Source organism: Agelaius phoeniceus, chromosome 14 (assembly GCF_051311805.1).
Source record: "Agelaius phoeniceus isolate bAgePho1 chromosome 14, bAgePho1.hap1, whole genome shotgun sequence".
Classification (NCBI taxonomy): domain Eukaryota; kingdom Metazoa; phylum Chordata; class Aves; order Passeriformes; family Icteridae; genus Agelaius; species Agelaius phoeniceus.
In genome coordinates, this window is record NC_135278.1 from 8,741,880 (window position 1) to 8,765,889 (window position 24,010).

The 24,010-nt window shown below is 45.8% G+C and overlaps 1 long non-coding RNA gene across 2 annotated transcripts in view; it reads left to right on the forward strand.

The window, feature by feature from the left end:
• Positions 1 to 439: 439 nt before the first annotated feature.
• LOC143695199 (uncharacterized) overlaps positions 440 to 24,010 on the forward strand; it is a 38,737-nt gene continuing 15,166 nt past the window's right edge. For both annotated transcript variants that reach the window (XR_013184241.1, XR_013184242.1), the window contains exons 1-2: positions 440 to 748; positions 22,440 to 22,599. This is a non-coding gene — a long non-coding RNA (uncharacterized LOC143695199). The remainder of the gene's footprint in view (positions 749 to 22,439; positions 22,600 to 24,010) is intronic.

Here is a 24,010-nt window from a genome sequence, read left to right on the forward strand (position 1 = left end):
AGTGAATATGTTGTGAATTGGGCACTAAAGCAGGAGCTGTGGGTGCCCATAAACGAGCCCAGCTATGAAGAGCTGGGTGCAGAGATGTGCTTGCAGCTGTGCCTCAGCTGTGCACGGGAGGTGGGAGTGTTCTGGTGCCTCACACTCACTCTTGCTTCCTGTTCTCCTCCTCCTTGTGGTGGCCTTTCAAGAAGATTTACTTCCTAAATAAAAAATGCTGGACAGTAAATGTGAATTGCAGTAATAAAGTAATTTACTCACTCTTGTTCTGTCTGCTATAGACTTTGAATAAGAATGGAAGTGCATTTAGAAAGCCTGACTGCTTCCTAAATCCTGAGAATTTGGGATTCTGTTGGATGCTAAATACTGCAAATTAGAGCATGCATTTCCTATAAATGTTCAACAGTTTCAGACTGGCCATGATTTGCCTTTATTTTGACTGGTACCAGCCAGGACTGGAAAGCACACAGACACTTCTCCTTCCATTTGCTCTGTAAACTCAGATGTAGCCTGTTCTACCATAGCAGATGCAACTTCTTCTTTGTTGGAGGGACAACATGACCAGGTCTTTCTCACCCAACAGCTGACTGAAGGGCCCAGCAAGCTGCTCCTGGATGCAGTGGAAGGTTTGATTGCTTCAGCAGCCCTGAACTGCCCCCAGCTCCCCGGCGTGGTGACTGCTTGAAAGGAAACCCTGCAACCAGGGCACACACCCAGCTGCCTCCCTGCAGTGCTGTCCTGCATAAAGGTATGCTGCTCTTTTAAACCCCTGTCACTGCAGTGATGTGGATATGTTATAACCACCCTGTCTACTTTTCATCTGTCTGTCACCAGCTGGCAGTTGTTGATGATTTATAGGATTAGATTTCAGACCTCATTAACCAACATAAGAGTATCTATGTGTTAATTTCATCCTGTCAAATATTATTTGTAATAAACATGCTGGTAATTTCACCCAGTGGGGATAATTGACTAAAACAGCAATGAGGCAGTGCCCACACACTGCTCTGGTGGGTCTGTCATTAGTGAGCAGGCTGGGTGGCACAGCCCCATGTGCTCCTGGAGCCCTGCTCAGCATTTGTCAGATGAGAGAGCCTGATTCAGCAATCCCTGCTACTGACAGTGGAATGGTGGTACTTAGAGCCCTTCCTTTCCCTGGTAATTCCAATGCCTTTAAAAGCATCCTCAGAACACAGGCCTATACATGGGCATTTTCTTTTAACTAGAAAGCTCATGCCAGCATTTGTAGCTTAGGCAACAAAATGTTATTTATTTTGAGAGCCTAAGGTACCATCTGTTAGCAAAGCAAGGAAAATAGAAGGATCTGAAGGCACATGGTCCCATGGCTCCTGGCTCTGGGTGCTGGGACCCAAAGTTCCTTTCAGTAATGTTCCACACTTGCTCTGAACTGTGGAATGCTTGGAGGTGATGTTCTCAACCTGCCTGATATTCCTCATGCCTCCCAAGCCCACCTCTGGTGTGTGGTTTCTCTTCCTTTCAGGAAGCAAGGCAAGGTTCTTAATCCCACATCCCTGCTTAGGGCAAATCACTGTTGCCAGGAAAAGATCCATTAAAGCAGTGCTTGTCTTACAGCCAACTCCAGGGAGTCAAAAATCAGTGAGTAGAAACTCCTGAGAGACATAAGGGCACAGGACAGACCTTGTGAGACTGGATGCTGAGAGCTTGGGATGGGACTGTATTGTGACACTTGTGACACTTGTGACAACTGTAAAACTAGAAGACAATCCAAATTCTCTGTGATGGGAGTGCTCGGGTCAAGGAAAGAAGGTGGTGCTGGAGAAGGATGTGCATGCAGGGCCAGGGATGCATGGGGTGCATGTGAGCCCCAGCCTGTGCCTGTAAAGCCACAGGGGAAAGGTTCTGGAGAGAGCTGTCTCCTCTCCAGGCTGCTGCTGGGGATGTGTGGGGCAGGAGCCACCTCCACCACAGCTCACACTTTCACTGGGCACAGAGTGAGGAAGGGGCACCCAAGCACCAAGGATTGTTACAGGACTCACCACTGTTGCAGCAGCCTGGGATGTTTGTTGCAAAGGCAGGCTGTTGGTGCAATACAAACAACAATAAACCCTGCTGGCATCGCAATTCTGTGGCTGGGCCAATTCCCCATATTTAGAAAAAATGATTTCTATGTATTTATTAAAGTCTGTAACTGCTGTGGTGAGGACTGATACCACTGGTACCCATTAGATGAACAGATGGTGCTTCTCCTGTGTTTTGTTACTGCTGTCACAGATGGGAGAGCTCCTGTTTGAGGAAAGCCCTGCTTGGCAAGTGCTACCTGCTGGGGGTTGGGATGAGGAAAGCACCCTGGATGTCAGGTCCTTGCAGTCTCCATCCAGGAGCCCACGATCACTGCAAGCATCCCCAGTAGTCAGGGCAAAGCTGGCTTAGGAGGAAAGTGTCTTGGACTTTCTGTGCTTCTCTTTGACACCTCTGGTCTTCCACCCCAGCCCAGGCAGATTTACAGAGGGAGGGAGGGAGGCTTTTTCAGTGGTGGAAGCTTCTGCAGTGCTTCCCTGCCATGGTGCACCCTCCATCTGCAGGGCAGGGTGTGTGGCACCAGTGCTGTGTGAGCAGCTCCTGTTCATCCCTCCCAGCAGAGCCCAGTGCTGTGTGAGCAGCTCCTGTTCATCCCTCCCAGCAGAGCCCAGTGCTGTGTGAGCAGGCCCTGTTCATCCCTCCCAGCATAGCCCAGTGCTGGGTGAGCAGCTCCTGTTCATCCATCCCAGCAGAGCCCAGTGCTGTGTGAGCAGCTCCTGTTCATCCCTCCCAGCAGAGCCCAGTGCTGTGTGAGCAGGCCCTGTTCATCCATCCCAGCAGAGCCCAGTGCTGGGTGAGCAGCTCCTGTTCATCCCTCCCAGCAGAGCCCAGTGCTGGGTGAGCAGCTCCTGTTCATCCACCCCAGCAGAGCCCAGTGCTGTGTGAGCAGGCCCTGTTCATCCATCCCAGCAGAGCCCAGTGCTGGGTGAGCAGCTCCTGTTCATCCCTTCCAGCAGAGCCCAGTGCTGGGTGAGCAGGCCCTGTTCATCCACCCCAGCAGAGCCCAGTGCTGTGTGAGCAGCTCCTGTTCATCCCTCCCAGCAGAGCCCAGTGCTGGGTGAGCAGCTCCTGTTCATCCCTCCCAGCAGAGCCCAGTGCTGGGTGAGCAGGCCTTGTTCATCCATCCCAGCAGAGCCCATGGGACCCAGCCAGAGCAGCCTTGCCTTGCCCCTGCTATTCCTCCTTGGCATGCGCTCACCAGACTTGGTTGCCATGCCCTGGGTTTTCCCAGGTATTAACACTTAGGGCCCATCTATCCTGGAATTATCTGTCCTGGCCCCTTAACTTGCAAGCCAGGCAGGCTGAGCTTTGGTACTGCAGAGGCACACGTGGCTTTCACCTGAGCAGACTTGTTTTAGAGTAGCCAGAGCTGCTGGGGATTGCATTGGAAGGAAATTTAGTGAAGTTTTTTACAGGTTCCTCTCCATTTTTCTCCCTGAGCAGCTCTAAAAGCTTTGTTTGGCACATCATAAAAGCTCTTGGGTGGTTTGGCAGCCAGTTGTCTTGTCCCAGTAGCCAGGCCTGCAGCACCAGCTCCCAGCTTAGCTCCTGTGCTGGCTGGGTGCATGTCCTGACGCTCACTGAAGCTGTCACACAGCCAGAAAAATGTTTCAGCAGCTGCAGTCTGACTCCAAATGCTCTTAAAAATCCCATTTACAGGATTTCCTCTCTGCTTTGCAGGGAGACAGTCCTGAGCAATGTGCTTAGCTGTTTGACAGGCTCTGCTGGCAGCTTCAGCAGTGAAACATGGCACCAAAAGGGCAGGATGGCCTGTGATCCTAAAATGTTCTTGCTCCTCTGTGCTTGCCATTGATTCTGCTGCTCAATTTCCCAGCAAGACTAAGTCTAAATAATTTATAGGTAGGCATCTTTCCTGCTCTGAAAAGCTTCTTAATAGATTTTTAACCTGAAGGAATATTTTCTATTTTTTTAATGATAGGAAAAAGTTCTGGAGATGATCACCAATATAAGCATTTCTCCAAAGGTCACAAACCTAAAACTGTTCAGGATTTATTTTTATTTTTACTTAATATATAATTTGAATGCAGAACCAAAATAATGAGAATGAAAATCAGAAGAATTTAAGGAAATGGGCTTTTTTTCTCCAGAAGCCTGTTAATGAGCAGAGTATTGATATTCACTTTAGGAATGGGCCTTGGAAAGTTCAGTAATAGGATTTCTATTTTAACTCTACTGCCTTGAAGCTTAATTTACCTCTGCAGTATCTTCAGTTTTGAGGTGAACAAGCAGTAAAGAGGTTGTCCTTTGCTGGGAAATGCTTCTGATATTTCTGCATGGTGGCAGAGGCACACCCTGCATCCTCAAGGGGACACTTTGTCCCTGCACTAACACCCAAACTCCTGAGTGCCCTGCTCCAAGCTGGCCATGCAGGTGCTCAGGGGTGCTCACCTGCCTCAGTTACAGCTTGCCAGCTCTGTAGCACCTTGGACCCATAGGCAGCTATGTTCATAGATTGTTTTATTTCATAGCTGAATGGAAGTGCATTTATTTTCAGGACTGTTTCTGTTTTCCTGCAAAGGTTCACCAACCATTTTTGATCAAAGCCCTGGCTGCCCCTGCATCACCCACAGCAGTCCCTGCTCTCTGCCCAGCTGTGTGCCACGCTGTGGGCACTGAGCCCAGGCACAAAGTGACACCCACTGCCCAAAGCAGTGACCTCCAGCCAGCTGGGCCAGGGGCTGTGCCAGGGGGATCAATCTGGGTATGGTACCAGGGGAACCCATCTGGGTGTGGTGCCAGTGAATCCACCTGTGTGTGGTACCAGGGGGTCAATCTGGGTGTGGTGCCAGGGGATCAGTCTGGGTGTGGTGCCAGGGGGATCAATATGGGTATGGTACCAGGGGAACCCATCTGGGTGTGGTACCAGGGGAACCCATCTGGGTGTGGTGCCAGGGGAACCAATCTGGGTGTGGTGCCAGGGGATCAGTATGGGAATGGTGCCGGGGGGTCAATCTGGGTATGGTACCAGGGGAACCCATCTGGGTGTGGTGCCAGGGGAACCCATCTGGGTGTGGTGCCAGGGAATCCACCTGTGTGTGGTGCCAGGGTATCAATCTGGACTCACATCCCACTCTAGCCAGTGTCCCCACAGTGGCCAGAGTGGGATGTGAGCCCCGAGCTGCAGTGCCCACTCCTGCCTTCTCCTGCTTCCCAAAGGTCCCCACCACTTCACCAAGGCAATTTAAAGAATGACACTCAGATGATTCTCAGTACCATCTGCCTAAACAGTGCTTTTTCTAGAAAGTCAATTAAGCTGCAGTGCTTCTTTGCTGAGAATGATGGCTGCACTCTGATGAGAAATGCACTTGATAATTTAATAGGCATTTTGTCTTTTTCCTAACAAGATGTGTTGATTTCTGAGAGGTCTGTTATTCACTAAGAGAGGAAAATATATGAACTGAAGGAAAACATAGAATATTTATTAAGGTGAAGGATATTGAATCTTTGTGGACTAAAAATAAAACTTGTGAGCTATTCAGATTATTGGCATTTCTTAAATTTTGTTATCATTTAGATGTTAGGACAGTGGGTGGGGAAAATGGAAGCTCTTTAAATTAAAAAGAGTTGTTCTGAAATAATGGAAAGAAAACTGTTTTGACTTTTGAAGTAAAAAAAGGAGTAATTTCAAGGTTGAAGTCAAAATGTTCAATAATTTTTTTAGGGCTCCAGTTTGAATGAATCAGTCCCAGTCTGCAAGAGGATTCTTGACATTTCAGTTCACAGAAGTTTTTGATTGTCTTTGGTGCTGGAATATAGAACATTTTCCAACTCTCAAATGCAATATGATTGGAAAACTCTTTTTCACTCAGCCCTGGTAAAACTTCCCAGGAAGGGGGTGAAGACACAGGCTCCCTGCCAGAGCACAGGAGCCCTGCTAAACCAGCATCTCCATATTCTTTCTCTTAGAAAATGCTTTTTCCTCCAATCCAAATAGTGGAGGGCTGGAGGGAAGAGCAGGAGACACAGTGACACTGTCCCATGCTGGCTGGAAATCCTGTGGTGCCTCTGGGGCACAGAAGGTCTGAATTTAAGTCTCCCTCTAGTTTGAATCTCCTTCAAACAAGTACCAGCATCTCCTGAAAGCACTGCCCTCCCGAGGGCCTCTCTGCTCAGCACTTGCAGGCAGACTCTTAGAAGAATTTGACTTTATTAGTGATTTAAGCCTTGGAATGGAGACTGACAGCAGGTGAGTGTTGGGCAGAGTGTGGGTGAGCTGTGGGGAAAGGGAGAGGCTGAGAATGAGCCACATCAGGAACTGACCAAGGCAGGGCCATGGCAGGAACCAAAAGAACAGGCAGGATGAAGAAAGCCACAAGTTTACATCTGGCAATCCTTGTTTTGCCTCGTTCTGTTTTCCTAATAAAAGTTAAATATGGAAAGTAGGATGTCATCTAGAGGGAGCCACGCTTTTGTACTTACTGTAAACCCACCTGTGCAGCTGGTAGTCAGTCCCAGCGTGGTTGCAGGGCTGGAGCCACCTTGGTTTGGTGCCTGGTACCAGAACTGAACTGAAATCCTGCAGAAAGCAAGCAGCCTGTCATTCCCTGGCACAGCAATGCAGCAGGGGCTGCAGGCCTGTGACTGGCACGGGGTGCTTGCAAGCAGCCACTGCTCACCAGGTGATGCAGCATCTGCAGGGGCCAGCAGAGGAGTGAACAGCTCTGCTACCTCGTGGGGAATGCTTCAGCAAACCCAGAACATACTCTCTGAAACTGAGCCTCCACCCCAGGAACAGGTCACATAAACTGGTACAAACTTTAGGGTTTATAAGCTTCATAAGGTTTTATAGGTTTTATTATTATTTATACAATTATATAATATTATGTAACTATATAATATTAATTATATAATTATATGTATATGAAATCTATTATGTATATAATATATATTATATGTATAATATATATAATATAATAATATAATTATGCCTATTATAGGTATTGTATATATAATAATATAATTATATATATTATATATTATATTATATGTTATATATTACATAATTATATATTATTGTATATTATTATATATGATATCATTACTATATAATGATATATAATATATAATGATATATAATATATAATATTAATATATTATATAATATATAATATTATATAATATTATTTATTTATTATCCTTTATTATTTATAAGGTTTTAAGGTTTTTATTTGGTTTTATAAACTTTAGGGCCCTCTGCTGTACGTGGTCCAGGATGCCCCTGGCACAGCTGGAGCCCTGTCAGTGCCTGCAGAGGCAGCACCATGGGCACCATCACAGCACCTGGCCAGAGCCCTTCCTGGTGAGCCTCTCATCCAGATGTCCCAGGACATGAGCACAATGTCCCACAGTGCTCTGCTCCTCTTTCTGCCCTTCCTGCCTTGTGAGCACGTTTTTCTTGTGTCTCCTTGAATCTTCTCTAAGCCCCATTTGCACTAGAAATCTGTTATACATGCTAAACCCAGAAATTATGTGATAGGATTGCCACATTTTCCCTTGGACCAAGCACATGCAGAGAGAAGAGAAATAAAAATCACACACAACTGTTCTGCAGAAATGGGCTTACTTTTGCACTTTGTTGTTGAAGAAGGTTTGGGGCATTCTGACATTTTATGGACTTGACTAATGACTCACCTCCAGTTACTCTCAAGTCTGGAAACTTGTCTCCCTGCATCTCCAAGGATGTCTGAAAGATCAGCCTCTGGGTCTCAGGGGCTGAGTTCAAGGTGTCCCAGGATTGCTTGTCCCAGGACTGCTCCTGGACATCTCCTGCTGGGCCACCAAGCCTCCCATTGCTCTGCTTTCCCTTGCCAGGAGGTGTTCCCTGTCAGAGGGCTGGGAAAGGCCCAATAGTCCAGTTGGTGTGGCACAGTCAGTAAAAGACAGAGCACACTTCATAAAGGACACCAGGTTTTAAGATGTTTTCAGGTAACTTGAGAGCAATGTAAGGTTTATGTAGTTAATAATGTGGTATAGGCTCCTTAGAGGTTTCCTGGTCTCTATATTCTTGAAGTTATAGTTTTTCCTACTGAGTTGGAAGCTCTGACTATAATGTCCTGAGACTAAACTCTGATGTTTTTTCAAAGTGTGTTTATGTAAATGCCAGAGAGAGGAACAGAGATTAAAAGTGCTGAGATTATGCCTGCAGCAAGAGCAAACAGGCGGATTTCATTTTTAGGACACTGAAGAAATGCAAACTGGCCACCTGCCAAAGGTTCCTGTGAGCTCTCAAACTGTACTGTGAGGTAAAACAATATTGTAATTTAACCAGAGGGTGACTAATGCTGCTTCTGGCAGCTGCATAGGGGCTGGAAATATTTGCACAGCCTACACCTATGGATCTTCTCAGGATCCTGTTGGCAGTGCTGCTGTGGAAAGGTCAGGTCCTGCTACCTGGGCAGGGACCCAGCTGTTGTGTGCTGGGGCTTCAGAATCAATGTTCTTCTGGTATTGACAGAGATTCCTCACCTGAGCAACACCCAACAGAGGCCCTGGAACCATCCCAAGTACCCTTTAATTGGAATGTATGATTTGTTTTTTAAAAAACCCAGTGTGTTAAATTACTGCAATGGTTGAGGCAAGGACTGAATGAAATGGAGCTTCTTCTTTTGATTAAAAGGTGTAAATTAGTTTTGGAACAGGCTTGAATCTTGTGGCTGGATGGGACAAAAGTCTCAATCCCTTTGCTGGTGTGTACCACAGGACTTTGTGCTGAGCTTGCCTGCGTCCCATGCTGAATCTGCATTTTATATGGCAAATCCTCTCCCTGACCCTGCCCTCCCTACCTGGGAAATTGCATCTTTGAGTTCAGATAAAGGCTGTAATTCCTGTGTTTCCAAAAGGCCCTCCTGAAACATGTGCAGCATTCAAACAGTGCTTTGAGACATCCCAGGGCACAGCCACAGCTCAAGGCCAACCTCACAGGATTGTAATTCCAAGTGATTAGAATTTATGGTGGCTAATCTGTCACAGAGCATATGTTGGAGCAGTGTTCAAGTGCATCAGCTGATAACTGCTGCTACCTCTGCTGTGTGATCTACAGCCTGATTCTGAGTGCAAGGTATTTAGCCTGTGGCAGATTATGAGACTAGAAAGAAATAATAAAACCCAGTGTAGATTTAGGAGGAAAAGATAAAAGTTATTGAAAAGCAGCTGATGAAATGGTTGAGGTGTTCCAGCACCAGCAGCAGTAATCAAGAGCCCTGCTGAATCATTGGGCTGCTGCTCCATTCCAGATCTGGCTGGAAGCAGATATTGAATGAAGGTGCCCAGCTCGGGCTAGCAAAAATGCAGGCAAATGAGGAGATAAAATAGCAGCCCTTTAAAAGTGATCCTGTTCAAGGGTACCACAAGGGATTTCCTAGGCAAATTTTTTTTGCAGAATTTAATTAAAGTGCTTTGAAATTTCTGGGAAGTGAGAAATTGCTTGGCAGGATTGTTGGATTTTGGTGCCGTGAAGGCTGAAGAGTGAGCCCTCACTGGTGGCCAGGCAGTGGAAATGTGCTTGGCTGGGACTCATTTTGGAAAGTCTGAGGGTTGCCATCAACAATGTGGGCATCCCAGGCATGGAGGGATAGTGGGAGGAAGGGATCAGCAGGCAGGCACAGACAGGCTTGGCCTTGGTGCTGAGGAAGATTCCCCTTTCTCACCCTGCTCACATGTAAGGTTACTTTGACTCATTTCAAAAATGTTCTGGAGATCATGTTGGCAATCCAAGCTCTGTCTGTGGGGAAGCATCAATGAGTTTATGCACTTTTCCTCCAGGCTGCCATGATGCTGTGCATGTCCCATTTCTGCTGCTGGCGCTGTCTGAGGGGTTGGGCTCCGTTCTTCCCCAGCCACACTCAGTGAGGACAGGGCACGGTGATCTTCCCACCCTGCTGTCACTGTGTGCTGCTGTCTCCTAGGTCAGGCTGCAGTTTACCCAGAGATTCATTCACCAATGGCCCATGCAGTGCCAGCCTCAGGAGGAGACTCATTCCCACCTTCAGGCAATGAATCCAGCAGATTTTGCCATCACTGCTCGCTGCGTCCCACTGAGGAGTGCTGGGGTAGCTTTGCTTTGGAAAGAGGAAATCTGCTGATGAATTAGGAGCAGTGCCAGGCTCCCAAAAGGACTTGTCCTTTCTTTTTAATAAGGTGGTTTTCCTTGTAACCTCCCCATCATTTCTAATAAGCTCTTGCACTGTCAAAGCCACACTTGGCTCTCTTTCTCATTTTCCATCTGCTTATGAGAAGGGCTTATGGGAGATGAATGTGAACAGGAGATTCTGCTGAGGATGGCTGACCTGTGCAATCAGTTCTCATCTGGCTTTCTTTGGGCTTTTTTGGTTGGGTTTTCTAAAATAATGTTTCTGAAATAGGGAGTAGACCCTGGCACACATATATGGCCAAGGTTCCTTTCCAAAGGGGGCCTGGGAGGGAGGGTTGTCATGGTGAGAACTGAGGCAGCAAAGCAAGGTTTATCCCATAAATTTAATTTTCTATCCCTTCTTGTGTCTACTGGAACTGTACCTGTACTGCTAAGAGGGAACATGGTGGTGCTGCCCAGGTGTGATCACATCAGTCAATCTTTTTATAGCAAACTTTCTTCAAAAGGCTTAAGTGTGATATCAAACCAATTCATCTTTAAATTTGATCTGAATGCTTGATCATTGCTTGCTAAACTGGAAACTCTTGTGCAAATCTTTCCCAGACAGTCCTGTGAAAAGCAGAAATTGCCCAGCAGATTGTCCTGACCATGCCTGCCTTGGAGTGATTTGTCACAGTAAAATAAAAATGTCCAAAAGTAATAAATTAAAAAAGAAATCCTCTTCATCAGTGCAAGGAGAATGTAGTCTGTAATTTATGATGGCAGTGACAAAGAAGTCTGTTGCATGAATCTAACTTTTGGAGCCCGTAGAGATTTCCTACTGTTCTCTCCCTTCTTGTAGGACATTAGATTGTACAGAGATATTGGCTGTGTCCTCCAGATCCCACAGGGACCAACAGGAACTGTGGTTTTGGCTCAGAGAGAAAAAAAGACAGCTTATTTTTAGTCCTATTTATGTCAGCTGCCTCCGAGTGCCCGTGAGTGCTCACCAGTCAGGACGAATCCCAGCTGGGGACTCAGAGCTGGCCTGAGGGAGCCTCTTTCTGCCCCAGCACCTCGTTAAAGTGAGAGGAACTCTGCAGTTCATTGCACAGAGTGGTGTCCCAGTGTGCAGTGGTGTTTTCACTTGCCTGTGGGGTGAGTGTGTTGTTCCAGTCCTGTAACTCATACAGTGTTCAAACCAGAGGGGTCTCCTGTGAATTCCTGCTTCACTGCTCAGAGAATGAGCAGTCATCTGACTTAATTAAGCTCAGCTAAACCTAAAAAGTGTTAGTCAATGATAGTTCCTTAAGCTTTGTCTGGGTAAGTTTATGTATTTTGCAGTTCTAGGAATAGCTCAAATAAAAAATGGAGCTTCTTTAGCCACTATTTTTGCTTCTAAGGGTCTGAAACATATTTTTTGTCCAAAAATAGCAATGAGCTTTATGAGGGACTGCAGTACATTCAAAACAGTTTCTGGTAGCCTTTCAAGTGCAATATTCCATCTTGTCTTGGGGTGACTTTGTCATACTATATCCCCCATTGTCTGCTTTGTGCTCAGACAGGGGTCCTGAAACTTTAAGCTCTAAGAGGGGGCAGCCAGGGGAATTCCTCAGTGCCAGATTTGTGTTCAGTTCTCACAGACTCCCCTGGTTCTCTCTGAGCTGGGTTGTCTAGCACGGAGAGAGCAAGTACATCTTTGCTTTTCTTTAGCTTCTTGTTCTTTAGTTGAGGCAAGAAGCTTTTCCCACGACTGTGGCTTCTTCTTCTGGAACTGTTCAGCTTTGCTCTGGTCCAGAACACCAGACCATCACTGGGAACCCTATGCCATGGCCTGGCTCTGGACCTCAGGAGAAGCCCAGTAGGACTCCAAAAATCCACCAGTTTTCTCCACAATGAGAAGGTTTATTATCTAACTTTATTCTTTTTCTTTTTTTTTTTTCTGTTCCTATGTGCACTCTGCTTGTTAAATAATCCAGGTTTTTTTGCTTTCCTCCAAGAAATTTTTTTTGAAACTGTGGGGGAGAGGCTGCTGAAACCTACCTTTCTTTAGAAGAGGCACCCTTTCAGGGAGTTTCCTCCTAATTTGTCTCAAAACTGAGACACTTCTCCTCTTCGCAATGCCCCAGACCTTTTGTATGCTTTCAATGGCAGCCTTGGAGATATCCCATGGCTTGGGAAAGCTGCTGTGCCTCCCTGGAAGGGGAAATGAGCTCTGTGCCCCAAACCAGCCTGCTCTGCTCTGTCCTTGCCTGGTCCTCTGTGCCCAAATCTGCCCCACGAGTCCTCTGTGCCCAAATCTGCCCCACGAGTCCTCTGTGTCCAAATCTGCCCCACGAGTCCTCTGTGCCCAAATCTGCCCCACGAGTCCTCTGTGTCCAAATCTGCCCTACGAGTCCTCTGTGTCCAAATCTGCCCCACGAGTCCTCTGTGTCCAAATCTGCCCCACGAGTCCTCTGTGTCCAAATCTGCCCCACGAGTCCTCTGTGCCCAAATCTGCCCCAAGAGTCCTCTGTGCCCAAATCTGCTCCAACACTCACCTCCAGCCAGCTGGGGGCTGTGGCAGCTGCCACTGGGCCCTGGGGGAGATGCTGTCATCAGGAAAGGCACCAAGCCCCACTGTCCCCTCTCACTCCCTGCACATCACCGACATTTCCTCTACATCCCCTTGAGGCAAGGGGGAAAAGCCCCTGATCCCCAGGCTGGATGGGGCCATGCAGCTGCCCAGCCATGGGTAACTCAGACTCTGAAATAGAAACAATGCCACCTCCAACCATAAACTGCCCTTGAAATTTTAATTGGGTTGTTACTGAGATGAAATGTGCTTTCTGGTTTTTAATGTGTTTATTAAGTTGGCATATATGATTTATTATATCCTTAATTATTAATTTTCTTGCTCGTAAGTGTCTGGATTTTTGTAAATTATGAGATAGGGAGGCGTAATGCTATCACAGGGGAATCTTAAGTGAAATGAAGGGGTTGGCTTTTTAATGCAATTTATATTTATGAGAAACTAATAGAAGATAATTTTATATTATCAAAGTGATATAACTAATCCAAGATGATTTAAGGAATGATGATCAGACAGGTCCATGAACTGATGAGAGCAGAAACTGAACAGCTGAAGGATTTAGGTCCTAATTTTGCAAAACACTTTAAAACTCACTTTTGTTCTTAGGGAGGTTGTCCTGCATTAAGTCCTAAGCATGAAGAATGTTACTAAGCATTGCTCAAGGCTGCCCAATATTCTGTTTTCTGTGAGGTGTAGGGTTTGATCTAGGACAAAACTGAATATGAGATGGATTCAAGCACAATTTTTGCTTGGGTTCATTCTCATGAAGCTTCATCTGCTGAATGTTTGCAGATTATGCATGGGGTGAGCAAGACTGGGTTAAATTGGTTTAATTCAAGTTCATAATTTCTGGTGGGTTTTTATACCACTGTGGGTGAAAAGAGAGCTCAATTTGTGGATCAAGTTGTAACAGCAGCAAGTGCCATTCAGCCAAGGAAAGGAATGAGTATTGTACCACTTCAGTAAGTCATAAGCACAGGGTACAATCAACATTTTTATTAATACAGGTGAGAAATTCTGAACCTGCTTGTAAGTGAGCAGTAGTTACTCAGGCATTTCAGAGTTCCTTAGTCAGTGCTGTATCTGACTGTGAAGTTTCATGTTGAAGTAGTTCTGAATTAACAAGTCATTGCAAGTAAATAGAATTAATCCATCTGAATCCCTTGCATTAAATGTTCTTTTAATTCACAGCAATTTAATTGGTTTTTTTGGTACAGCATGTCCAAAATGTTACAGCATGTCCTGCTGTAACAGGACAGTAATGCTTTTATTCTGTAATCCTAGTTCAAGATGGGGAAAAGCAACAATATTTGAATCCCTGTTTCAAACTACTTCCTGACAAATAAGCTTTTCCTGATATAAATGAAGGAATTGTCAGAATCCACTTTTCTCAAATGTCAAGGTCAGCTAGATGTTTTTAAATTAGTTCATGCCAAGAGAAATTAATGAAGCAGTAAAAAGACAGATACAGAGGTTTGGCGCTGTGAACATGTTGGTTAAATCATCTGAGAGTCCACTAAATATGCTTTTGATTACTTTTTTGACTTTATTTCTTTATACAATTTGAATAAATCTTAGTCACATCTCAGTTTGCTAGGAGACATATCTCCACTTAGATCTTCCTGGAACCTTTTTTAGTTTTATATTAAGCAAATATAAAGTTCTATAACCAGTATGTGGAATAATGATAGCAATTATTCTGCAGACACTTTAGCTACATCAATAGAGGTGTAACATAAAACAGGTTAAAGGGGTTTTTTAAGGAGTAATCTTTTGAAGTGAATGGGTTGCTCTGGTGGACTTTGGGGAATTATCACCCTGTAGCATTTGCAAAGATTAATTCCCCAGACGCTGCCACAGCTACTAAAACTTCCCACCCACATTCTGGAGAAAAGGGGAATAAGGATTCAGTTCCTGGCATCCCTGGAAACTTCATCCTCTCAGAGCTCAGAGGATCCCAGCAGGGCCAGGGCAGGCAGAGTCCCTGCCAGGAGCAGGGTGCTGGGCACACACCAGCAGCAGGAACAGCTGAGCTCTCTTTCCTCAGCTAGCTCAGCCTTTCTGACGTATTTTTAATTCTGTGTCATCACCTTGAAGTCTTTTCATGGGTTGTTTTTCATTGCCTCTCACTGGAGAGGTTAACAGCAGATTTGTAGAGGCTGCACAACGTGTGCCTGAGGTTTTCCTGGTGACAACTTCAGGACTGGGCTCTTTGCTCTCCTGGTTTATTGCACTGCATTCCTCTCAATTTTCATCTGCACACTGAAAAATCACAGGCACTGACTCATGAAAATGCAAATTTCTTTTCCTCTTCCAATTCCAGCTTCATCCTTTCATAAGAGGGGAATTGAGGTTTTAAGTCAATAGCTTGACTACGTCTAATGTGAATTGATGGTAGATGCAAGAAGCTTAATACAGCATTGCAGCTCCTTCACTTCTGCTGTGAACTCAAGAATATTCTTCAAAAGGAATGTCCCCCAGGCATGGGCTGCTCTGCTGACACCCCAAGAGATGAGCTGCTGCCTTCTGCTGGGAATCACAGCAGCCCCAGATGTGCCAGGAGGGGCAGAGTCTGGCTGAGGATCATGGAGGTGTGAGAACAGGTCAGTGCAGACCATGAGGAGCCCTCTCCCACACCCTCAGGGAGGGGACATGGCCAGCACCTGGCCCGAGGGAGGCTCCCCTGCACAGCTCTCAGAAAAGGCAGCTCAGGGATGCAAAGGCAGGAGGAAATTTTCCCTCTCCCCGGCCCTGCCTGTGGTTCCTGGATGTGGCAGCCAGGGCTGGACCTGACAGAGCTGGCCAGGGCTCCCAGGAGAGGAGACCAGGTCCCTCCAGGAGGTTTGTGGCCACAGAGGGACATCCCCTCCCAGGGACCCCTGTTCCTGTTCCCTTCCTTTCTCAATTCAAAATTCCCACTAACCTTGGACTGCCAGCCCATTCAAAGACTTGCAAAAGGAATGAGTTAAATAAACACAAGACCTGACCTCCCAGAGGAGGGCAGATAATTGAGCACTAATTGGAGCAACATTTTAAAAGCCATTATGGATTTTATTTGCAGTTCAGTAACTGCTTAAATGCCTGGCTCTAGGGCAAGGGGATGATGCTCATCCTTAGTGGCTGGTAAGGGGCTCTCTGTGGGCAGTTGTGTTTGGGCACTTTCTGGTTGTGTTTCTGAGAGCTGAAGGAGATACTGGTTCAGTGATAGCCTGGTTTTGCAATGCAGGCATTTTAAAATCAGGGCTAACTTGCTGACAGCTTATTTGAACACAATGATCACACATTTGTTTCACTCATCACCAACACAACTGGTAAACCAAGGCAGATAAGTAGAGCCCAAAATAAAACAAAGTACAGTAGGTACTGCTAGAGGAGCAAGTGGATCTCATTTCTAATCCCAGAATCAGAGATACATTAAAGTTGGAAAAGATTTTTAAATTCATCAAGTCCAACCATCAATCCAGTGCCACCACCATGTTCACCACTAAACCATGTCCTAAAGTGCCAAATCCAAGTGGTTTTTGAACACTTCCAGGGGTAAGTGACAGCAAGGTCCCTCCCATCCAAAGTGACACTGGAGCTATGGTCTCTCCAGTGTCCTTATCTCTCAGATAAGGATGGTGGGCAAATCCCAGAAAAAAAATCCCAAAACTACACCCTGTTGCATTCATCTGATCTGTCCTCTCTTGGTGCTCCCCTCAGGGCATTCCTGCATTGCCTTATGGTTCAAAGACAGCTGGTTCTTTGAGAGAGAAGTAAAAACACTTCCCTGATTTAAGTCATTAAATTTTAAGGTAACTGAAAGAAAGCAGAAAATTTCACTGTAGAGCAACCAAAAAAAAAAAAAAAAAGCTAAGAAAAGCCAAAAAAACCCAAAGAAAAATAATGCAAGGTGCAGTTTTATTTATCTATCTAAGGGCAGCAGGGAAATACTGATGTCACTGATGTTCTGACTACAAAACATGGTGCAGTCTGTGAAGGGTCAGTGAGCTGCTGGCCACCAGTGCCCCTCTGCCCCATGGCCTGCCCTGCCAGCACAGTTCACCAGAGGGAGGGACAGACTCACTTTCTGGCCTCTGCTGCTCCACAACTTGGGAGCAGATACTTCTTTTGGAATATAAAGCTTACAGGGCTTCAGATATTTTCAGAGCCCAAATAAATGTTGTGCCCATTAGTCAGAGAAATATTTCTTCCTACTCTGAACTCCTGAATTGCCTTTTGGTCTCAGATCTTATGCCAGAGATTACCACTGGTTAATTATGTTGGTTTTCCATAGTTCTCCCTCTAGCTGCATGTCCAACAGTGAATTGCCTAGTTTATCTCTGCAGTAACCCACATTCCAACTCTGCTATGTTACATTAAACCATAAAAAAAGAGCACAGGAATGACAGCAAAAACAACAAAAAAGTGGCTACATCCTTAGGAGCTCTGAGACCCGTTAACTGAGGTGTGATTAACCACCTGATTTGTGCAGTACTCAGCAAGAGCACTCGGGGAAGAATTAGCATCCTGAGGAGAGCACAATAACATCTTAAATCTTGGCCCTGGCTAAGTAGCAACTTACATTAATATTATAGTAGTGGAAGCTAAACCAAGGAACATAAATAGGAAGGACTACATCACATTGGTTTCCACATGGATCCAGAAAAAATGAAATACATTTTTGGATTTGGGAAAAAAGTGAATTAAGATCAGCTTTGCCTTGAAAGGCATACCATACCTGCTCCTGTTAATCACTGTTGGCTTTTACCTGTAATAAAACATATTTGGATTATTTTCTAGTTATTCTGTAATTGTAGTAGAAAAAAATGAAGACAATTATATACCTATACTAAAAGTGTACCATGACACTGAACATCTGTGAACTCCAGGTCAGGCAACAAGAGCAGGTGACACTAAAAGTGCAGCTTTGGGGGCTGATAGTTGTTCCATGGGAGGGTTATCACCTAGAATTTGAGCACTTTTCAGTGGGGCAGCAGGTGAGATGCATGGCAGTGCAGGAAACAGGGAGCTGGGAATCTGGGCATGGTTTTGGGCATGCTGAGCTGGATCCATGGCTTGCAGGGACCTGCACTTGCCCTGTGGCAGAGTGTGTGCAGGTTGGGCTCCACACTTGACTTCATGTGCCCTTGCACTGTCTTCTCACTGATAAAAGGATGATGGGATGAACAGTTCTCAGTGAAAACCCACTGTGGAAACCACTCTTTAGAGGCTGCACTTGACAGAAAGACACTGCAGGATCCAGTAAGCAAGTGTTGCCAGAGGCATGGTAAGAGCTGGGCTGTGTTCTGAGAGGAAGGGCTGGGCTCTCTGGGCAGCCCAAATCCCTGTGGGAAAGACACAGAACTGGTGAGACACACAGATTTTCAAGCAAATGCTCAATTACAACATCAGTGTTAGCCTCTGATAGGTCTCCAAATGACTCCAACTGGCCAGGCTCTTCCTCACTGCCTCCATGACTCACACCACTGCCCCAATTAGCCTAATTGGGACCCAGCCAATTCCCCATTGCTCCTAGTTAAATTGGTTCCACTCAGATGGAGGTGGCCGTAGCAGGGGGTTGCGTTTTGGCTTTGCTCTCCCTACTCTGTCACAGGGCAGCCAGGCTGATTGTGGTGGGTGGGCTGTGCAGAGCTGGGGGAGGCTCTACCTGCTCCAAGGCCCTAAAGGCTCTGGGGGCACCCACACCCACCCTCCTGTGAGAATGGGGCACTTCTTGGCCCTTTCTCTCTGCAGTGAGAGGCAGAGGCACAAGGCCTGTGAAGCCTTTCTTGTTATCTTCCTTTCTGGTTTGTGTTCATCTGGAGTGAATTCAGCTGCAAAGAGATAGATGGAGCATGGAGCTCTTGTAGTTTAATTTGAGATTGTCACCCAGAGGTATTGGGGTAATTATCTTTCTAAATCTGTGTGTTTTGACAATGTAGAAAACAATTTGGAGTCAAACAGGGGTCATTGACTTGTTTTGTTCTTGTTCAAGAATGACAGATTATTACACCAACAGTGTGCCAAGGTTGATGGTAAGCACAGAAATGTGTCATTTCTCTGTCCTGCCTGGAATGAAGATTTCACCCTTGTGTGCTCTGGGTTCAGTTTATTGGAATACATCAAGCAGCATGAAAAAGCAAATAGGAGCTCTGCACTAGCTGTGCATGGGTTTTGCAAAAAGACACAGGTGGAAACCAAAATGCAGGTGGGAGAAGAGCTGAACTAGCTCAGCATGCAGAGGGGCTCCTTGCTCTGCTGCAGGGTGGGAGGTAACAGAGAAGGTGAGAGAACAAGGGTGCCTCAACAGAGCTTGGGATTGATTTGTGCAGAAAGTGTGTTTGCAAAGGCTAATCTCTGAAAGTAATTGGCATGATCAAATCTAGCTCTCAATTCATGTACAGTCAGGCTACTGCCTGGTATTTCCTGCCCATCTCACTTAACACCCAAGAGCTAGCAGCAGTTTGTGCCAGGAATATGGGATGACTCATTTGAGCTGTTTTGTTTGAAGAAATCAGGTCCCTGATTGCTCTGGTTATTCTGAAGCCTTTCTCACTGAGAGGAACAAAGTATGCCCAGAAGATATGGAAGGTTTCTTTTTTAGTATGCAAATTATGTCCTTCACTAAGTTTATTCTTTGTCTTATTCTTTGAGGTGAAGGGTGCCCTCCATGCCCTGACACAAGGTGGTACAGCACACACACACCAGGTTGTTCTTAGGCTGGCTGTTCTTGTCTAATTTATCATCAGGGGACAGCAGGGGTAGCAGGCACCTCTGGAGATCACACGGTCCAGCCCTGCTGGCAGCAGAACCAGCCAGAACAGGCTGTCCAGGGCTAGCCCTGCTTGTGCTTTGAGTGTCTCCAAGAGCAGAGAGTCCACAACTTCTCTGGGCAACCTCATTCTTGTGTTTGACTACCCTCACAGTAAAAAAGTAAACAAAAAGCTTTTACTTTTTGCCTGTATTTCAATTTTTTCCTGTCACTGTGCTCAGAAGAGTCCATGATGGAGAGTTCTTTGCTGTTGTTCCATCAGGTATAAGATCCCCAGAGAGACATTTTAAGCCTGGATGTATTCTTATCTTTTCCAAAGTATGTGGTTCAGCTGCCAAACTTGTGAAAACACAGACTGTTATATCCATCTTTTCCTGTCTCATCCCCCAACACCACATTTTTATTGGTCTGTTCTTGCCAGCTGTTGCTCTGTTTGCCATCATCCTCTTCTAGAGGACTGGATGTTTCCCTGGATGCCAGTCAGCCTCTTTTGCCCTTCTCCTTGCCCTCTTTCTCATGGCATGCTGGCTCCCAGGATGAAGGGTGGTGGTGATTTGGTGGCCTGCCTCAAGTTAGGAACCCACAAGGTGGCCAGACTTTGGGCCTAGAATTGAGGGAGATTTTTTCTGAGGAGAAAAAAAGGTGATAAACTTGATTTTTCCTAGTACATATGTTCAGTAAGGCAGCAGCTGTAGAGCTGCCAAGAGGAACTCAGGAGAAAAGTGAAATATATGGGTTTGGGGTTTGGTTTTTTCTGTTTTCTAATAGAAGAAGGCATTATTCATCTAGGACAGTAAATTGCTAAGCTTCTAGTTCATAAACAAAATAAATAGTTTAAATAATGAAATGACCCTTTTAGAGCAGGCCCAGAGCTGGCATTGCAGCCCTGCTTCTGAGATCTCAGCGTGTGCCCTGGAGCCAGCACTCCCAGAGCTCCATTGCTCCAACAAACCCCAGAGCAGGAATTGGCCCCTGAAAAGAGTGGTGGGAAACAGGGCTGGAGCTGGCAGGCTCAGCCAAGCAGGATGGGCTCCTTCCAGGCTGAATCCTGTGGCAGATGGGGCAGGTGAGTTGGGAACCAGCTGGACATACCCAGTTTCCTCCTGCTCAGCTCTCAAATGAGCAGAGAACTGTTCACAGCTCCATGACCTCCACAGTTCCTTTTCCCCCAGGGGTCAGAGAGAGAAAGCAGGCAGAGGTTCATATTCCTTTAGAGCTGCAGAATTTCAGGAAGGAAGAATATTAAGACAAGGAACTTAGAAGTAGAACCTGAAAATACACAGGTTTTATCCTTTCATATCTGATTTCTTTCCCCTCATAAACAAACATTTTCTTTTACATGTAAACACCAAGATTTTCTTCAATAAACTTCCAGCAGAGGTCTGAAATAGCCACGTCTCTCCAGAAAGTCACATTATTTGAATAATTCCTGCTTCAGAGAGGCATTTAGGAAACAAAATTGTCTGTGAGTAAAGCACCCCTTCTTCTCACAGTGAAAGAAACAGTACTTCAAAGATTAAGACTCTCAAAGATTCATGTGTTTTTACTGCTGAACTTATGCTGCATTCATATTTCTACTGGAAATTACAATTCTGTGTTTAAGGGGTTGGCAGACTGTTTGTAGCAAGAGAAAATTTGATGTTGCAAGTTGTGTAGGGAAAGTAGGAAATGAAGCTCTAAACCACAGGATAATTGGCAGAGTTTTGATATTTGTTGTGGGGTGGGCAAAGTGTAAAAGTACTTACCTGGTTTGGGAAGCCAAACATCCAGAAAGGTTCTAGTTTCAAAGGAATCCACTTTTTGATTGGCTCATCCATCAGAACCACCCCCTACTACCTGACTGAAGCCACATGCTCAGAATCATGGAATCATTTAGGTCAAAAAAGACTTTTAAAATTGTTGAGTCCAACCACTGATCCAGCTCTGCCAAGCCCACCACTAATTCATCCCCAAGTTCCATATCTACACATCTTTTAATCCCTCCAAGGGATGGTGACTCCACCACTGCCCTGGGCAGCCTGTTCCAATGCTCTACAACCCTTTTGGTGAAGAAATTTTTTCTAATATCCAATCTAAACCTCTAATGGCACAACCAGAGGCCGTTTCCTCTTGTCCTATTGCTTGTCACTTGGGAGAAGAGGCCAACCATCACCCGGCTACAAGCTCCTTTCAGGTGGAAATAAGGTTCCTGTGAGTCCCCCATCTCCCTTAGCTGCTCCTCCTCAGGCTTGTGTTCCAGACCCTTCTGGAACTGCAGCTTCCTGCAGTCACCACAGGGTTTTGTTGCAGTAAGGAGGAACCTTTCTGATAGAGGCTTTTGGCTGTCAGGTCCTCCATCTCTCTGATACTGGGATGTGTGCACCACTTAGGTTATGTTGAATGCAGCCCTTCCCTATCCCAGCAGCTGCTCTGCATTTCTGCGTTTTGGGGATTTTGTAACTATTTGAAGAATCTCTCTGTAATCCTATATCATCAAGCACACTGATCTGGTTTTCTGCTTATTAGCTTAATATATCCTGCAGGTGGGTGTTTTTATTTCATTGCAAGTCAGGCTGGAACTGCCAAGCTTCTCCTTCCCTGTTTGTGGCTGTTCTAACCATGAAGAAATAAATTTTGCTCACTCTAACAGCCATGACCTTTTCAATCTCAAGTGCTTGCACTGAATTCCATTTGAGTTAGCAATTTTTCCTCCAGCACCCAGAAAAAAATTTCTTCACCCTACAAATAACTTTCACAAATGCAAAAACTCATCGCTAATCAGTCGGGAGAAACGTGTGGCATTTGGTAAGACTCGTTAAGCTGGTGGCTCCCAACACGTGCAGTTCTGTTAAAGGGCAGCAGGGAAGGAGGTGAGATGGTATTTACAGCCAGCCTCTGCTGCTGCTGGAACATCTGGGGCAGGGAGGTGATTGATCAGTACAGCTTAAGCAGCACTTAATTTGCTGTTATTGATCTTCCACCAGAGGCAACAGATACCGTGATCCAAACCAGGCTGTTGGACCAAGATAAAAGGTACCTACTTCTAATTTCCTTTGCTGATGACATGGCTGGGCTCATTGTGGTGGAGAAACCCACCCTACACAACGTGGGAAGAAGGCAAAGGAGAACCCCTTGGTTTTCAGGGTGAGTGGACAGTGAGATGGAATGAGAACAGGCTGAATGGCAGATCCCAGAGGGGCAGGGGCACAGGATCCAGCTGGGGGCCTGTCACTGGTGGTGTCCCCCAAGGTTCAGTACTGTGCCTGGTGTTTAACTTGTTCATCAGTGGATAATCATGGGAGGGAGGGTAGATGCCTCCTCAGCAGCTCTGCTGACAACACAAAGCTGGGAGGAATGGCCAATAGCCCAGAGGGCTGTGCAGCCCTTCAGAGAGAGAGGACAGAGAACTGTCCAAAGTTCAGCAAAGGGAAATGCAGGTCCTGCACCTGGGGAGGAATAACCCCAGCCAGCAGTACAGGTTGGACTTGCAGAGCTTGGCTTGTACCAGGATAACTGGACAGTGGATGGAGAGCAAGAGGAAGTTGAACCAGTGTTTGGCTGGAGGGAATTGGCCTGACAGGGGGAGGTGAAGCCATCAGAGGCACTCCCTCTGTCCTGAGCTGGCTGAGACACTTCATGTTTGTTTTCATAGCCTTACACAGGAAAAAAGACTAGTTATTGAGAGAAACGTGCCATATGCTATTGCATATGGCTGAAACATCTGCATATGTACCCAGGGATCTGATATATGTGATGAGCTTCTGTTACAAATCTAACAGTGAAGAAATTATCTTTTGGATTTTTTTTTTAATTCATTTTTTAAAGCTATCTCTAAGGCTCTTGGAAGGAAGTCAGCCACCTGGCTTTGTCTTGATGGGATTTCATGGAACATGCAGGGTGCAGTGAACATAGAAGGTGCTTACAGTTGTTTGTTGAAGAGTTACCAGTGCTCCTTCCATTCCTGGGGATGACTGGAGGCTGAGTGAGTTGTCCCAAACTTTTCCATTAACCACTGCTACCAAGCAAGCAGCAGAGGAGTGAAGCAGATGAAGGAATCCCCCATCCTGGAAAAAGTTGTTAGACAAAAAGGATTATGGAAAATACCATATATGAGGTAATAAAGTGGTATTTGTCTAGTTCCCCACTGAGCTAGAAGGATGCCATAGGGGTCCGAGACACAAAGTGCTTCTGGACACAGAGAGCTCTTCATGAGAAAGCAAAACATTCCAGCTCATTCAGTTGAACTTGTGGTGCAAAATTCTCAATCACATGTAAATTCCCCAGGACTTTTAAGGCAGAAGTCATAGAATCACAGAATCATTTAGGCTGGAAAAGAGCTCCAAGATGATCAAGTTCAGCTGATAACCCAGCACTGCCTTGCTCACCAACACACCCTGTCCCTCAGTTTCCCATGCACAAGTCTGTGGATCTTTGTTTTTTCCACCTCTCAGCTGGAACCAGTGAGCACCTTTGTGTCTTTGAGCCCCTTAAATTTTCAGGTTTTGCATTTGCTGCAGGGAAACTGCCTGTGGGCTCAGATGGGTGAGGGGGTGAC